Raw genomic sequence first — 14,422 nt, 5'->3', positions numbered from 1 at the left:
TTTCTGATATATCCGAACAGCATTTTTGGCCAACGATTCTCTTCCATCTTTAAAAGTCTATCAAGGTAATTTATTCTATATATGTTTTTGTATCACTCAAAGGTCTCCATAAAAAGCAGTAGTGGGAGCGTTACGACGTGCTTTAAGAAAAAATCCAATTGCCATTTGTAATTGTAACCGCTCAAGTTGTTTACAGTCACTTTTACTTCCAATCCATACGGAACTACTATGATTTATAGATGGTACAGCAACGTTTGCCATATAGGCCTAATGTCTCTATAGTATACAAATAATGAATGTATATGAGTGTAATGGTACAATGGAGGTGAATGATTAAAGGTTATATATCAACGTGGCAACGCCGAGTTGATATTAACCTATCATCATTCACCAAATGCCAATAGGGAGGTTTCGCAACCATACGAATACGATAACGAAAACGGATACGTCACACATTTGTGAAACTTTCGAGCTGATCCCCATTTCATATTCGTAAGGCGTATTCGTGTTGACGAATATCACATATTCGTAACTACAAAACGAGTATAGTTTTTGATCTATTTTGCACATTTTGCATTTGAATTAGGAATGATTCATGATTATAATATAATTATAGATTTATTGAAAGTAATTTACTAAAGTAATTTACTAATATGCCAGGTCAATTTAGATAAATAGCAGTTTTTAAAGTCCTCATTCGCTTTGATGTTACGCTAGGCCTAGGCAGCTGGCCAAGCACCAAGCAACACGTACCTGCGCTTCGCTCAAATTTACCGCAGTCATATTTTTTAGACGCGCCTCGATATTTCGTTGCCATGCGAAACAGATTTTTTTATGGCTTACGAAAACGAATACGTGTGCGTGACGTATCCGTTTTCGTATTCGTAAGATTTCGAAACCTCTCTATTATTTCTACCATTACACGAATATAAAACATTTATTATTTGTTTTATATAACATCTAAATAGATTCCGATTTGAATCAAATAAAAAGATTGCCTTAGCCAAGGCCTACATTTTCACATTGATTAAAACAATAATATTTGGTTTTTAATAATAATTATTATATTAAATGTTATAGGCCTATTTATATTTAGAGTGCTTTAGTGTTAATTATGTCAACAAATGACCCATACGAACAGGCCTAGGCTAGACCTAGTACTAGCTGAAAGGCAAAACTTCGACATACAATTGGAACTTATCTATATATATAAATTTACGTAAGGGCAAAATTCGGTAAATCGCGCCTTACTTTTAGAATTTTTACTCGATGGTATATAAAGTTGGTTCGTACTTTCGGTACTGATTTTAACCACCTGATGTAACCCTGTTTACTAATTAATTAAGTTAGATAATTAGTTATTGACGATTAAAACGAATTTAGGTTCAACGATTTGCCCCAAATAGGGGTGTTTTCCGATCGTGGTATACACTGTCTAATGGATGTCAATCTTGAAAAATACCCGTCACAAAAATTCGAGGAGGCTTCGCATTTTCCTATCTCCTCCTACGATAATTGTTTTTAATAGCTGAAAACCGGTTGAACAGCTCGAGTACAATATCATGATGTTGAAGACAGGCCGATTTTCTTTAAAAAATACTATTTTGATAGATTTAATATACGTTTATACAAATGTATTGATTTGCGATGAATGGAACATTCCAATCTCTGTGTCGTTCCACAAGTGTCTATTCCCTCAGGCGTCGTAAAGGAAAGTACTGTATACTCATAACAGAAATTCGATCCATTTGTGCTGCAGAGGTTGAATATAATTTTTTTTAAACGGATAATGAGCTGGTGCTAGCGTTTTCAGTCGCCGTATATTTATTATGTACAAATCTTTATTATTGCAGTTAAACCACCCATATCATCACCCTTCCCTCACTGGCATGAGTAGCGTTGTAAAGCCATAGTAGAGCCTGATAGGCCAACGGTGCATCATATGCCCTAAACGCAAAACAACTTTGGTGGGTAGGGTAGGAACCAACTTAAGTATGAATTGGCTCTAAGAAACAATTGAAAACCAACAATTGGTCTCATTTTGTGACAAGTTTCTCTTTCGGAAGTAATTCCCAGGGTGCTAATTTTAGTTGAGTACATAAATCAGTGTCTATTTATTCGTTTCTGTAAACGACATGTATTATTGTACGTACATTTGAAATTGTCAGTTTTTTAACGCTGAAATTATTATGTATTCGAGAACCATCTGTGGGCACGACCTAGATGGTACGCGAGCAAAGCGAGCGTACTAGTCATAGCATTCAAATCGCCGCGGAAGTACAAAATAGGTGGCGCTGTTGTATTTCAAAAGCAATAGTATAAAACAAAATATTTTCCAAACGCGAAAAGATTTTTTTTCGTACACAAAAAAAGTACTATTAAACGATCGTTTAATAGTGCGTACTGTTGCACGCCATGTGACCCACATTCGTCCAATCAAATGACAGGAATTTATTTAGGTGTTATTAAAACCATTTAGGTTACCTATGATGGCTTTTATGTATCCAATTAGACGGTTACATTTTTAACAGTATGATCATTAATATGTCTTGATATTGTAACTCCAGGTATTTATATTTTTCAAATTCAAGTTTCCTAATTTCCATAGCTTACTTCTATCAATTATCTTTCCAACAACATAGCACTTCAGACTTGTAGTGGTTAAAATGTCAAACCCCATCTTCAGCAAATTTGGAAGTATATTCTAGCATTTGATTCATTTGTTGTTCATTTTCAGCAATTAAAGTAACATCATCTGCCCATAAAATGTATGTACAATTCTTAATGTGGACACCTATATCATTCATTTTTTAAATCTTTGTTCATTAGGTCTGAATAAATATACAAAATAGTTTAGGGGACAGGGTGCAACCGTGTTTAACACCTTGATTAATGTTAAATTCCTTGCTTTTTTCAAACCTAACTATACCTTTAACATTAGTGTACATATTGTCTATTATTCGCCACAAACGTCCTCTAATTCCAATATTCCATATGGCCTTGAAAATACCATCTCTCCATACAGAATCAAATGCTTTTCGGAAGTCCACCAAGAATGCTAAATAGGTATGTTTTCCTTTTTTTCTTCTGCAAGCTTTTGCAATGCTTTTTACTACAAAGACAAATGGTCTTCACATTGCCGATCTTTTCTAAAACCTCTATGGACTTCCGAAAGAGCATTATCCTCCTCAATGTTATTTGCAATAGTCATTGCGATAACTTTAATGTACCTGATTACAAGATTTAAAGTCAAATTACTTGTTATAGGGATATACCCCTCTGCTGATTTTCCGTCGAAAAACAACAACCACCACAGCAGAAAACTTTTTCGACCAATCAGAGACAACAATTTCTGACAATATTACTACGCCGAATACGAACATATTTTAATGAAATAGTGCTATGATTTCTTGTCTTGTTATCACCTTTCCTGTTGACTTTTTGTATGTTTTTTATTTTAAAGTTAACTTCAAGTTGATTGAAATAAATCTTTTGTTTCCATTTTGTCTACTACTTTTGGGAGTTGACACAATATAGATTGATGATGACTACTCACTGGTACGGTGGGACTCTATTACATAAATATTTCAATCGGACCTACTACTTCCTTCTATATCCATGACGTTACAACCTTCCATTCATAAAATATCGCTGAAAACTTTTTACAAAAGTAATTATTAAATTTAATATTTTTTTTATCACTGAGCGTTGTTAGCAGGATTTTTTTCCAAGAACGAAATCCGAGGTGATACCTAAACGATATAGTGTAGTCCTATATTTACATGATTGAATTGAGTAAGTGTGTTTAAACGTATTTAGATAGGCTAGGCTAGCTATCCTATTCAAAAAGCGGCCGTCGTAGCCTAGGCTACGCCTACGGCGCTAGCTTGACAACAGGTAGGCCTACCTAGTAAAAGATTTCGCCGCCCGTAGATCCATGGCATATTTATAATTTCGCTTCAACTTCACCCAGACATGTTGTTGTACCATACGATACGACGGTAGGTGCAAAGGCCTTGGCATAGGCCTAGGCTAGCCTAGTAGGCTAGGCTATCTCGTAAAAAAAAAAAACAAGATTAAGAGAAGACACCAAGATTTATTAATTATTTTTATTCTAGTCTAGGCCTAGGCCTAGGCCTAGGCCTAGGTAGGCCTTAGTTTAGGCTCTAGCCTAGTTTTTTAGACTTGGGCCTAGCTAGTAGAGTAGGGCCTACCTATATTTTATAATAATAGTATATGCCTGGCCTAGCCTAGGCCTAGTCCTATAAAAAAATATTTAAAAAACTAACGTCAACAACAGGGCCTCTAGCCTAGCTAGGTCTAGGCCTAGTCTAGTTAGTATTATACTGGCTGGAATTACTTAGATCCTATTTAGTTATAACTTAGGTCTAGTTATTTATAAATTATTCATTTATTTCTCAAAATAAATTTAACAATCAATGTTAAATGTTAATTGGATTTCTCAACAAAGTCCCATCTTGTTAAGTATGTACAAACCCATAAGGAAAAGAAGCTTCCATGCTCTGAATGTATAAAACTGTTTACATTGAAACAAAATTTAAACAATCATAAGCGGATACACTAATATCCACAGGTACCGGTGTACAAGAGGGGAGAGGCACGGCTCAATTGCTCGGTGAAGGCTACAGAAATATCAAAATTTTCTCAAGTAACCGTGGCTGACTAGTTACGACATCAAAAGTCATCTGAAAAAGAGGCGAAGAAATGTTTACCATCTGTTTTGGGAAATATAAATGGCTACTGGAAAATGATGTTGGCTGCAGTGTGGTCTGGCTATTAAGTCAGTTTATTGTGACTGATGAAAAATACCGAAAACTGAAATGACAAATAGAGAGGATTTTGGAGTGTGCTGGTGATTTCTATATCATTATGAATCCCATCAATCAGCGTGTCAAGGCAAAGAAGCAGAATACATTAATGATGATGAACTCCTCTTTCTTGCCGGTGAGTTTATTAAATTAAAAATAATCAATTTTTAATTACTGTATATGCAAATTATTCATGTTTAAAAGTGATAGACCTTAGTCACAATAAGTTGAATAATGACCAACAATTTGTTTTCATTAGACCTCCACACACATTATGAATCATGGATCCATACTAAAAACTGAAAATTGTTGCTATCATATGCTTTCAGTGGTGGATTTAAAGGGCTTACTTACCCTCTTTCATGGTGAAATATATATTTCTAACATTAACAAATATTTAAATATAGGAGCTTTCCTTGTTAAATTAATTTGGCCTGATTTTTAAATGCTCCCATGCTTCTATCCTTAACTTTTCAGAGGAAATTTTGAAGGTATCCAAAGTTGCTGTGGCAACAGAAGTCACAACAGTGGGTACTGTAAAGCCATCTTCTCCCTTACAAACATTTTCTATAGATATTATATAAAAAATCTATAAAAGATCTATAGACTTTTCTATAGATTTTCTATAAAGGTTTTTATAGAAACAATCTATAGAAATTCTATAAACTCTATGAAAACTCTATGAAAATTCTATAGATATTTCTATGGAAAGTCTATGGAAATTTTATTAAAATTCTATGGAAATTCTATAGAAACTCTATGGAAATTCTATAGAATTTCTATGGAATTTCTATAGACCTTTCTATGGAAATTCTATAGACATTTCTATGAAAACTCTACGGAAATTATGAAAACGCTATAACATCTCTATTTATTCATTTATTCAATAGTATGTAGGCCCAAGTACAATAATAGAAAATAGTACATAATTATTATAACATTTAAGAAGTAGTAACAGCAAAATAATTAATTCTCCTTTTAAATGCGAAAAGGCAAATCTTACCAGGTTATTGATTATTTTTTTCTTTTGTTTTTAAAAAGGAGTGTCTAATTTCGTTGTAGTATGGACATACTAAAACAAAGTGATATTCGTTTTCAACCTCATTACATTTGCAGACTTTACAGATTCGTTTTTCCCTTTAAATTCCTGTCCATCTTAACTTAGTTAGTCATGATTTTTTTAAACTTAAAGTTTTGAATAACAACAGGAAAATCTTCTAATTTAAAATCCGTCTTAATTTCTTTGTAATATTTCAACCTTGAATAACGTTTAATTTTCTCGATAATTTTGCCTTTCAATATCCTGTAGACGTAATTTAATTTCTCTAATGAAATACTTATGATCTTCTACATGCTGTATCATCAAAAAATATCCAAAACCTATTTGAAAAAGTAAATTCTTAACTTGCATCGCCCAACATTCTTCGTTTCTCTCAACCTATTTAATTTGAAAATTATAGAATTTTGATATGAATCTTACTTTATATTTTTATTTATTTTTATTTTATTTTATTTCCTTTATTGCATCATAAACAGTGATGAAGTTGACATAAATATAATAATAAATATAACAAAAAAAAACATAGTATAACACAGACCAAACAAGTTACTAAAATATATCATAGTCCACAAATCAGTCTTTCAATGGCCAACATAGTACATCCAGTAACACAAACCAAAAGGGGTTCACAATTTGCTTATCATAACTCAGTTTCTGATCATTCACCAATCATTGAAAACTCCGTGGAGAAAGTAATGAAGTTTTTTGTGCGTTGTGTCCTGACTTTGGGGAGGGTGAACGATCTAACGCGTCGGAGCTGATGGTTGTGTGTGGGAGGTTTAGGTAAGAGAGAGTGTAATCTATGATCTTTTTTTATTTTATCAAAGAATTTTCTTGAAAACTTCTCGCGGCGTTCAGATAGAGTGATGATGTTAATGTATCTGCGGGTATCAGCATACGAGGTACCATCGGGGCATATTATGTTACACGCTCTTCTTTGGACATGTTCGATTTGGTCAGATTGTGCTTTGGATAAACTCGGGGACCAAACAGCATAGGCATATTCGAGAACTGGTCGTATCACTGTTTGATAGTATCGGAGCAGTTCCAGTCTATCTAAGCCAGACCTCTTGAGTTGTTTAAGAAAAAACAACCTTGGTACAACGCGCTTGGTTAAACAGTCAACATGCGTCTGCCACGACAATTTACGGTCAAGATTGACACCTAGTAACTTTGCATGCTCAACACACTTGACTTCAGATCCATTCACAGTGATTGGGTCAAACTCAGTTGGTGTTCTCTTACATGTAATGCGCAGTTCAACCGCTTTTTTCTCATTCAGTTTCATACCATTTTCTTCGCACCATTTAAATATACTGTTCATACTTTACTAGTGTTTAAGATATATAACCATAAACAAATAGTATTTAATATGCAAGTTACATTCATCGGAAAACGCCGCATTTCTGAAAGAACTAAAAGATTTGTGGCACTATTTCCGATTCCAATGGCATATCTACAAAATTGTGTGTGTACCTTTTCAACTCTCTTTAAACTATGAAATCCCCATATTTCTGAGCCATATGTGAGTATTGGTGTTATTATCTATTGTATTATTCCACTTTCCATTTGCACTAACTACAACCCATGATACTTAAACGAATCAATAATTTCAATGGAGTTCTTCTTATAAAACCATTTTTTGGCAATACTTCTTACTTTTAATAATTTAATTTGATTTTGGTTTTTTCTGCATTTACAGTTAATCCCCAGTCAACACAATATTTACCTATACTTAATCAGTCTCTGTAAACATTTAACAGTGTCTTCTATTAGTACAAGATCGTCTGCGTATAATAAGTGATTAATTTCACAATCTCTAATCTGTATTTTATCAGATTGTTTGTATAATTTAAATTATCACTTAAATCTTGTAGAAGGAAATAAAAGAGATGATAATTGTGACCCTCGTTTTATACCAATTTTATTTTTTAGGGAATCCAATAATTTATTTTCAATTTTAACAAACAACGTTAGAGTGAAATAATTACATTTAAAATTTCACCTTGCAAACCTAGTTTCTTTAATTTGTAAGTAAGGTACAGATTGTGGTTTATTGAATCAAAGGGACATTTTAAGTCGACAAAAGTAACAACAATTCTGCCCCTTTTCTTACTAAGATATTTAGATACCATTGTGTTAAAAATAAATATATTATCGAGGGTTCGATATCTTTTCCTAAACCCGGCTTGCTCCTAATTCAAAATGTTCCATTTATCTTTCCAGTCTATGAGTCTATTATTGATGATATAAAGGAAACCTGATTGGTATCAGAGATTGCCCTCTATAGTTTTGAGGTTCAATATTTTTCCTTTTTTATGTATCTATATATAAATTATGGTTAATTCTGACATAGGTGAGCACAATGCAAAAACTTCGGTACAAATCTCCGCCTTGGATACCTACCTGATCTATCTCAGATGTACCGCGAAACGTAGATTTGATAACATTAGTTTTCACATCGACGCTATTGTTCCATATTTCTATCTTAGGAAGATATTATAAAAAGTTTTTTAACAAAATTTATGATTTCAACAGTAGATTTTCAACTCAATTTCAATTCTTCGCGGGTCAAAGTAATTTCCGGGTTCACCTTGCAACAACCTGGTTTCAACTATTTTCTCTCTTTTATACACAAGGGAGCAGTTAAAATAATAGATTTGACCTTAAAGGTAACTGGAAACAGGCACTTTCCATCAATCAATACAGTGTCCCCCTTTGGAAGAAGGAAGAAACAAACCGATAGTAGGACTGGAGCTTAAGTTGCATAGCCATTTCAGTTTTTTGTTTATTTTAGGAACGGACCGCGCGTGTGTGTTGGTACAGTAGTTAAAAAATTAAAATTATACTGCAAATTAATATAGATCAAATTAAATATATGCCATAAGGAATCGGAATATAATTATTATGGGAAATAGTATTATAAAATTACATAGGGAGATTTGATGATAAGAAATTTTGTTTAAAATCGAGTGAAATCCCGATAGCTGAGTTTTATTAAGTAAGCTGGCAGGAATAACTGTAGGCTATCTGTGTCCCGTTAGGACCGAGATGTCTGCCCATGTTGCAAGCCGTAATGTCTTTCTTTCTTGGGCCCACTCTGTCACGGCAGTTTCAAAAGATGTTTAAATTAAATAATGTATTAATAATTATTAGGATGGTATTTATTTGAATAAACGCCTCTTCAATAAAACATCCATTTGAATAATAATCCCCCCCCCCAACCCAACTATCTAATAAACGTCCATGCACATTTATAATAACACAATTATACTATTTGTAGTAGAATTCATCGCACTGTTATCTACAATTTACCAAGCATTTGTTATTCTTTTTTACCACTTTTCATATCTATTACAGGATTTCATTTGATTATAAATGTTACCATATTATTAAAACTAAAAAAATTAACATATATCCCTCGAATAAGCACCTCCCTCAAATGAACTCCGCCTCCCCAAACAATAAACACTATACTTTAAAATGTTATTAATCATCTAAAACACTGTGAAATAGTTTTACGAATGTCAAGCATTTTCAATAATGGTAACCGACAGAAAATGTACAAGGAGAACATTTGTATCATTCCGAGAACCATCGTCCACACTTCCTAGAGTGGGAGCGAGCGAAGCGAGCTCACCCTCTAGTTGTTCTAATCACATTGGTGGCGCAACGTTGAGGGAAATTCCCACGGACAAATATTAAGTTGAAGAGAAACTTAACTTTCTCATATACAAAATTTGCGACAATTATAATATTTCGCTCTTGATACCATCAATACCCGGGGCTTTAGCCTTTGTTGTGCTTTAAATGCACTTATGACTTCATCTAATTTAATTTCTGTGTTCAATATTTGATTGAAATAGGGCAAGTTGTCCACTAAGTTTGCAATTTTTGGAAGTGTTTGCTACCGATTGCTATCTTTGATGCAATATAAATTACTAAAGTATCGATGCCATTCCATTAATAAGATTTCATTTGATGGATTGTTTTTTTCTTATCAGAGGTTTTGCCAGAATCTTTTATCGTTATCTTTGAGGAGTCTTATTATGTTTTTCCTTTTTGTTTTGTAGTAGTCTACTTTTTTATGTTTTAATAGTTTTTTGTAATTGCTTTTAGTATTTATATATATTTTTAAAAATTCCTCTGTTCGAAAATGTCTAAACTGTGATAATTTTTTTTAAACTTGTATTTTCATGGTTATACATTCTTTATCATACCAGGTATTATTATTAATTGCTTTTCCTGATTTTTTAATTATTGGTTTAATATGTCTTTACATGCATAGTTCAAATGAAGAAATAGCTATTTCAATTTTATTTTCGCTGATTGCCAACTTGAAATTGTTATCGATTTCGTCCATGTACTCATGGTAACATCTATTTTTAAATGTTTGAGCATAGTCATCTGCCCATGTGTATTTGTATCTAATATCCATTTTTGCTTCAATGTGGGTTGCGTTGTTTGGCAATGCGCATGTAAATCATATAAAACTTTAAAAAAAATCGGCATGTGATCAGATTTCATTCTTTCGTCAATATTTAGGGAGTTAATATTTTTAACATTATTACTCGTTGATAGCAAGTAATTGCAAACACAAAATCATTTTATGTTTATTCTACCATCAACAATTCGTATCGTACAATTCTAGAATGTCCTAGCCATAATTATTAATCATAGTATCCTTATTCAGACGATTTACAATGTCGATGCCAACATCGACATTAAGGTTCTCGTCATAGCCTAAAGGGAAATCATCATTTGATATGTAGTCTTTCGCATTACCAGTTCGACCGTTAACATCACCTATGATATATTCCTGGTTATATGTTGACATATAGTGAAGAAATTCGTCAGCCAATATGTTAAAGAAGTTATTTGATGCGTATTTAGAGTTATGTGGAGGTCTATATATAAACCCAATTACTTTCTTATTTATGCTAACATTTATTTTCACCCACAAAATATATTTTCTTGCACTATAAAGTTCTTCTGCAATATAACTAATACGTTTATCGGTTAATTTCCAAAAACAATTATATCCACTAATTTTGTATATGACACTATTTTTCCCATGTTTAAAGCAAACCAATAATATCATATTGCGACATGTATTCAATAAAATCGGCATCTTGAAAAATACCTGTTATGCCATTTATAATTGAACCTCGGGAGCCGGGCGCCCTCTATAGACCGGCAGCCCAGAGACATTTGGTTAGATGAGCTATCTGACTATTTGAGTGTGTTGGGGGTCACTTGAAGTCAATGAAAATGGGAGTCTGCCGGGTACCCCCTGCTGCGTCTAGACCGGGGGGACCCTGAAACGTGCTAAAAAATCGGCCCAGGTTAGATGAGATAGGTACCACCTAATTTTACCACCATGGGATGCCCATTGGCATCCTTATACCAGTATCACAAACGACAGACTTTTTCTCTGCTGCAAAAGGCCCGCCAGACCCCCTGAGGGAGGGCCTAAAATCGGGTTAGCATAGATGAGTGAGGTACCACTCAAAATTAATTCCAAATGAACAAGTTGTGTTCATACAATACTAAATGGATAACAACAGACTAATTGTCTGCTGCACCGCAAGTGCCAGACACCCTAAAGTTAGACTAGAGGCTCCCCTTCCCCCAACTAGCCCAGCTTAGATATTGTAGATACCACCAGCAACCAATGTTATATGATTTAGCACATTGTAAGCAATACCAAATGACCTATTACAGACTATCTGTACACTGCCCTGGCCCTGGCAGACCCCTCTAAAGTTCGACTAGAGACTCCATTCCCCCAACTGGTCTAGCTTAGATATTGTAGTTACCACCAGCAACCAATGTTATATGATTTAGCACATTGTAAGAAATACCAAATGACCTTATTCCAGACTATCTGTACACTGCCTTGGCCCTGGCAGACCCCTCTAAAGTTAGACTAGAGACCCCATTTACCCCAAGTATATAGCCTACCTTAAATCATCAGTGGAGGCTGTAAATTGCGGAGTGCCTCAAGGGTCGGTTTTAGGACCACTACTATTTTTAATTTATGTAAATGATCTTTCTAGATCAAGTGACACTCTGAAAGTCATATCCTTTGCTGATGATACTACGATTTTGTTTTCTCATTCTGATATCAATGTCTTATATAACACCGTCAACACTGAACTAAATAAAATGACTGACTGGTTCATCTCAAATAAGCTTATTGTTAATGTACAGAAAACTAATTACATTTTATTTCGTACTCAACAAAGACAAATTGATTTCTCTAATCTTAATATTTACATTAACAATAATATTGTTGAACGTAAACCCGAAGTACTATTCCTCGGAGTTTATCTACATGAATACTTGAGATGCACCAGTCATCAAGCGTATGTATCTAAAAAGATATCTAAAGTAATTGGCATCCTTTGTAAATTAAGACACTTTTTTCCACAACATATCTTACTCTAGTTATATAACACCCTTATACAACCTCATCTTCTTTATTGCAACATTATTTGGGCAGCCGACTACCCATCAAATTTAGAAAAACTTAATAAACAAATTAAACGTGCTGCCCGTATTATTACTTTCTCTCACTATCTCGCCCCTTCCCAACCTTTACTTAAAAAACTCAATATTCTTAGTCTACATGATCTATTTACAACACAAATTGCTTCCTTTATTTTTCAATTCTTTAATACCAAACTCCCTGTGACAATGTCTAATCTATTAAGTCATCATAAAAAATCACACAAGTACTATTTACGTATCGACAATAAATTTCAGCATCTTGATGTACCTCCTTTTAGACTGAAAATTTCCGAATATTTTGTTTCTGTTTCAGGACCGCGAATCTGGAATGATCTTGATGATAAACTAAAGCATTTTAAATCTCTTTATACTTTTCGAAAAAATTTAAAAAAATATCTTATTTCTTTATACTAATTTTAATATTATTATGATTGTAGTACACTGAAAGTATCTATTTTTATTTCATCGTTTTTGTTTTTATTTATTATTTTATGTAGTAAATTGTAAATGTATGTGTATTGTTTCTGGCGTCTTTCTCGAGACAAGAAACTTGTTTTCTTCTAGAGAAGACCCCAAATGATGGCTTATTACTATGTTTTTATTTATGTACACACCTATAATTATATTATACTGTATAATGCCATTGTTGAATAAATAAATATTTTTTGAACTTGAACTTTGAACTTGTACCTTAGATATTGTAGATACCACCAGCAGCAAAAAAAAAACACCCAAAACAACATGTTTAATTGAATAAAGTTTAACTTTAATCGAACTAGCACAAAACAATTGAAAATATATCACATCAATGACGATAAAATGACCATTACGATTCTAAAGGGAAAAATAGTTTAAGAGTTTCAATTAAAACTTATATATTATAAGCCAAATATATATAACAAGTATGGATTCGGGTAAATTTAGCATTCCTTGCCTTTGGATCTCAAAGATACATCCGTCTGTAACTCTTGGACATATTTTAAAAGAAAGCTTAGTAATCACCCTAATCAAATTCAGGATTGTAGTAACTTAATCTAAAGTGATTTTATTAATTAATAGTGGGTAATTTTAAATGCTGTATATTATAATCTTAATCCTGTATTCATATTTATATATATATATATAATTTATATAGATGCGTTGATGCTGCAAACGTGCTCAATTTGAATCAAGAGCGAATATATATTTTTATAAAGTAGATGGAACACGGACGTCTATTACACGGTGTTTCACGTTAAACGATCTTCAGATAGACTGAACAATACCGTATCTCGATCGAAAAAAAAAAAAAAAAAAAAAATTATAAATATATATAATTTAATTTTTTTTATGTACTTTATTTATGTAGATATGTAGTACTGTATCTATTAAAAAAGGTATTTGAACAAAATTAGAGATCTCAATGAGATCCAAATTGGCAATTGCCGCAAAATACTCACTGAGTTTGACGTTGAAATTCACTCTAGAACTAAGAAGTTGAAAAGAGAACTTCCTGCATCCTAGTTTCAAAACAAACTCAGGATTATCGCCAATGACTGTCGTAAACAATCAACGGTAATGGCCCGAAGGGAACATCACAAATTTGGTCTACCTGCAGACTTGGTCATTTCAACACAAATGACTCTACCTTCGGATGACTTCAGGGCTTTTAGGAAACCCTGCAGAAGGTTCGTTGGGACTTATAACAAGAATCAGAGCAACACCTCTGATTCAGTTGTTGAAATTAATTGTCGACTTCCCGAAGGAGAGAAAAAACTTCTTTCCCGAGGACTTAAATTCTGCCCAAAACCAAGGCAGGTCGGCGCACAACAACTATCTTTGGATATAGAGTCTTTCTCTAGAAGATTACGATTACGTGAATATTTTGCTGATTCAGACAGCAGCACCACGCAAAACGAAGGCAACGTTAACAAATTTAAACCAAAAAGTTCCTGGAATCCACCTAAAAATCGTCCACCCAAAACTACGTCCCGAGTCCAGATAAACGTGACAATCTCTCAAAACAAGAGAGGCAGGCCAT

Source organism: Antedon mediterranea, chromosome 6 (assembly GCF_964355755.1).
Source record: "Antedon mediterranea chromosome 6, ecAntMedi1.1, whole genome shotgun sequence".
In the NCBI taxonomy this organism is placed as follows: domain Eukaryota; kingdom Metazoa; phylum Echinodermata; class Crinoidea; order Comatulida; family Antedonidae; genus Antedon; species Antedon mediterranea.
This window is presented reverse-complemented; position numbering follows the sequence as displayed.